This window comes from Notolepis coatsorum (assembly GCF_963971535.1).
Source record: "Notolepis coatsorum genome assembly, chromosome: 14".
NCBI classification, from domain to species: domain Eukaryota; kingdom Metazoa; phylum Chordata; class Actinopteri; order Aulopiformes; family Paralepididae; genus Notolepis; species Notolepis coatsorum.
Window position 1 is genome coordinate 89,271,997 of NC_140178.1, and position 5,308 is coordinate 89,277,304.

The following is a 5,308-nucleotide window of genomic DNA, read 5'->3' on the forward strand; positions in this document are numbered from 1 at the left end:
AGCAGACTACAAAGAGTGACACGTTCAGCCGAACGCACAATCGGAGGGGGGCTCCCCACCCTCCAGAACATTTACTACAAGCGTTGCAAGGGGAAGGCTAAGAGAATTATTAAGGACTCGAGCCACCCGAACAACTGCCTCTTTGAACTGCTGCCGTCAGGCAAGCGATACAGGAGTCTCAAGGCGAGCACAGAAAGACTCAGAAGTAGCTTCTATCCCCAGGCCATCAGGCTGCTAAACGAACAATGAATGAACACTACACAACAACAACCACCAAACACACATAGCACACACATCCACACGCACACACTCACTTTAAACAAACACACTGCAGCACCCACTACACACACTTTATAGCACACACCCACTTTAAACAAACACACTGTAGCACCCACTCCCCACACTTTATATTTATGGATGAAGGATTGCACTACAACTCGTACACCTTACTGTAAATTGTACCTAAAATTGTACCTCATCCCATTTCTGCTTTGCACTAGATAGTACTGTACATTAGTACACTGCATAGTTGTGTATTGTATATTATATGGTAACTCAGAACATTGTACATATGTCTATACCGAACAACTGTGACCTCATTTTCTTCTTCTAAATTCATGCTATATTATGTTATTATGTTATTTGATACTATCTTGTCTAGCACAGTCTCTGGAGCGTAACAGTAAGAAGCATTTTGTATGAAAGTATTCTGTACTTCTGTATGACAACTATTAAAGAACTTGAACTTTACCCAGGTAAGCAAGTAAGAACAAATTCTTATTTTATTTATTGTCAAAAGTATGCATAATGTTGTGTTAATTCCACGACAAGAGATTCCACTCCCTCCAAGCCGGCCATGTTCCACCTGCTCTAAAAACAGCCATCATTAACCCACCCTCGACCCGGAAGTTCTTTCTAACTACAGGCCCATCGCCAACCTGCCCTTTCTCTCCAAGGTGCTGGAAAAAGTAGTGGCCGCCCAACTTCACCAACACCTCAAACACAATAACTTATATGAGAAATTTCAGTCGGGGTTCCGCTCAGCCCACAGCACGGAAACAGCGCTGGTCAGGGTCACTAATGACCTTCTGATGGCTGCTGACGGTGGTTCCCCCTCCCTCCTCATCCTCCTAGACTTGTCAGCAGCCTTCGACACGGTCGACCACACCATCCTCTTGGACCGTCTTCACTTCTCCATAGGACTCTCCGACTCTGCACTACAGTGGTTCACCTCCGACCTCACAGACAGAACTGAGCGCGTCTCCTTGGGGGGCGCAGATTCCCGGACACAGCCTGTCACCCGCGGCGTCCCCCAAGGTTCCGTCCTCGGCCCCACCCTCTTCACTCTATATATGATCCCCCTTGGTCGTGTCATCAGCCGGCATGGGATATCCTTCCACTGCTACGCTGATGACACCCAACTCTACCTCAGGACTGCCCCACTTCCCTCTGCCCCCCTACCGTCACCACCATCATCACCTTCATCCACACTGACCACCTGCCTTGAGGAGATAAAGGTGTGGATGAGCCACAATTTCCTACAACTAAACGGCGCCAAAACAGAAGCCATTTTAATCGGCACCCCACACCAAACCAAATCATCCCCAATAACCAGCATCACCTTTTCCAGCCAGAACCTCCCCCTCTCACCTGTAATAACAAACCTGGGCATAAAAATGGACCCCCACCTGACATTTGACTCCCACATTAAGCACCTGTGCAAAACCTCATTCGTCCACCTTAGAAACATACAGTAGCCAGACTCCGTCCCACACTCACCCTGCCAGATGCGGAAGAGCTCGTTCACGCCTTTGTCTCCTCAAGGCTTGACTACTGCAACGCACTGCTCATCGGGATCCCTAGCAAGAGCATCCAGAAGCTCCAACCAGAACTGTGCTGCTAGGATCCTGATGAGAGTGCGGAAATATGATCACATCACACCCATACTCCATTCCCTACACTGGCTCCCTGTCTCCTCCAGGATTGAATACAAGGTCTCCCTCCTCACCCATCAGTGCATCCACAGCAACGCCCCCTCCTATCTAAAAGAGCTCATCGCTCCCCCGACCTCCACCCGCTCCCTCCGCTCTGGACACTCAAACACACTCAAACCCATACACAGGACACACCTCTGCACCATGGTTGACCGGGCCTTTTGCTCAGCTGCTCCTCGGCTGTGGAATGCCCTCCCCGACCATCTGAGAGCACCACAGTCCGTTGAGGTTTTTAAAATGGGCCTAAAAACATTTCTTTTTAACAAGGCATTTGCCTGAATTATTCTTTTACTTTTAATTTGACTTCGATTCATTTTTATTATTATTTTTAAAATGTTTATGTTCTTCCATTTCATTGGTTGTTTTATTAATTTTAATTGTTTTTATTCATTTAACTTTTTATCTTTATCTCCTGTAGCACTTTGAGATTTTCACAAATATAAAGTGCGGTACAAATTGAATTTATTATTATTATTATATGTAATGTTAATTACCTGAAATTATTCCGTTTTTTTTGGGGGGGGGGGGGGGGGGGACCCTGCATATATCGGTATCGGTTGATATCGGTATCGGAAATTAAGGGTTGGACAATATCGGTATATCGGTAAAAAAGCCAATATCGAACATCCCTATTATTGACCCAAGGATGACGAGTGTAGAGAACACACCACTGGCTCCCCATCATGTACAGGATTCAGTTCAAAACACTACTCATCACCTTCAAAGCCCTCAACAACCTGGCCCCCTCCTACCTCTGTGACCTCCTTCTCCACCACACTCCTACCCGCTGCCGAAGGTCCGCAGATGCTAACCTCCTCCAACCCATCAGGACTAAGCTCCGGACCTGGGGCAACAGGGCCTTCGCTGCAGCTGCCCCCACCCCTGGATCGCCCTTCCCAACAATATCCGTCATGCATAACCTTAACCTTAACCTGACCTTAACCTTAACCTGACCCTAACCATAACCTGACCCTAACCATAACCTTAACCTGACCCTAATCTTAACCTTAACCTGAGCATGAAGAATATGGGTGGGGGAGTGGATGAATAACTCCCCTCCCTCAATACCAACTGCTGAAGTGCCCTTGAGCAAGGCACTTAACCCCTAGCTGGAGCTGCTCAGTGGCCAACAATGTCAGACAGTGGATGATGTACAATGTGTGTAACTCTGTGAGTCAGCTATTGTCTGAGCAAACACTGCAACAGGAAATACACTGGGCCCTTTTAGAACGTGTATGTTTTCAAGTTGAAACGGTCTAGAGTCATTCTGGGAAATGTTTACCAGTTGTTAGTTCTGAGAGGTGTTGTCTGGTTCACACACACACACACATACTTCACTCCCCTATGGAAGTACACACAGGCAAACAGGAAACAGCTGTTGCCAGGGAAACAGGCAGAGGGGTCTACGGTGGTCCGGTGTGAGAGATATGCACAGGATAAATGATCACTGGGCTGGTAGAGGATTCTACCAGGGCTCATTAGATTCTGCCTGTGACTATAAAGATATATTTCCAGCAGGCACAGACGTACAGAGGAAGGTGTGAGAGAGAGAGAGAGAGAGAGAGAGAGCGAGAGAGAGAGAGAGAGAGAGGGAGTGAGAGGTAAAGAGAGAGGGGGAGAAAGAAAGATAGAGTAAGAGAGAGAAAGAAGAGAGAGAGGGAGAGAGAGAGGTAAAGAGAGAGGGGGAGACATAAAGGGGGAGAAAGAAAGATATAGAGAGTAAGACAGAGAAAGAAAGAGAGAGAGAGAGTGAGTGAGAGGGACAGACAGAAAGGGGGAGAAAGAAAGAGAGAGAGTAGGGGAGAGAGAGAGAGAAGGTGTGCATGTGTTTGCCTGCGCGTGCGATGCATGTGTATCGATGTGCGCACGTACCTGCGTCTGAGTCTGGGAATAGACTGACTGACGCACAGCATGACAGACAAGCCTTGGAGTCCTGGCAACCCAGCTCTTCTCTCTCTCTCCTTCTCTCTCTCCCTCTGTCTTCCCCATCCTCTTACACCCCCACACCTCCTCCTCCTTCTCCTTCTCCCTCTGTCTTCCCCATCCTCTTACACCCCCACACCTCTTTCTCTCTCATCTCTCCCTCTCTGTCTTCCCCCTCCTCTTACACCCCCACACCTCCTCCTCCTTCTCTCTCTCCCTCTGTCTTCCCCATCCTTCATCTCTCTGTCTTCCCCTCCTCTTACACCCCCACACCTCCTTCTCTCTCATCTCTCCCTCTCTGTCTTCCCCCTCCTCTTACACCCCCACACCTCCTCCTCCTTCTCACTCATCTCTCTGTCTTCCCCCTCCTCTTACACCCCCACACCTCCTCCTCCTTCTCACTCATCTCTCTGTCTTCCCCTCCTCTTACACCCCCACACCTCCTCCTCCTTCTCACTCATCTCTCTGTTTTCCCCCTCCTCTTACACCCCCACACCTCTCCTCTTTCTCTCATCTCTCCTTCTCACTCTCCAGCCATCCCTCTCTCCTCATACGTCTGTCCTCTCTCTCTCTCTCCCTCTGTCTCCCCCCTCCTCTTACACCCCCACACCTCCTTCTCTCTCTCATCTCTCCCTCTCTGTCTCCCCCCTCCTCTTACACCCCCACACCTCCTTCTCTCTCTCATCTCTCCCTCTCTGTCTCCCCCCTCCTCTTACACCCTGCACCTCCTCCTCCTTCTCTCTCTCTCCCTCTCTGTCTCCCCCCTCCTCTTACACCCTGCACTCTCCTCCTTCTCTCTCTCTCCCTCTGTCTCCCCCTCCTCTTACACCCCCACACCTCCTCCTCCTTCTCTCTCCTTTTCACTCTCCAGCCATCCCTCTCCTCATACGTCTGTCCTCTCTCTCTCTCTCTCTCTCTCTCTCTCTCTCTCTCTCTCTCTCTCTCTCTTGCATAAAACGACTGCATATGGATACTCACATAATCCCATATATTCCGTCACTGAGAATAGCTTCTAGCCTCCTGGACTTGTCACCCCCCCCCAGCATGTGAATTTGGATCACTTATCCACATAAATTGACGAGCTGAACCCAGAATCACTGCATTAGTATTCACTGTGTCTCTGCAGCCGTGTGGGGGACTGGTTTCTTGGAGGCTGGTATGGTATGGTCTTCTGCAGAACGACCCTTTAGGAGAAACCACATGGATGGTTGTCACGTGTGTGTGCGTGTGTGTGTGTGTGTGCGTGTGTGTGCGTGTGTGTGTGTGTGTGTGTGTGTGTTATCAAATGTGTTTCTACGTCTTAAACTCTCGTTATCACCTCCCATGTGATTTGCAAGCTGTACATTATTTATCATGTATAATATATAGAGCGGCACAGTGGTGTAGTGGTT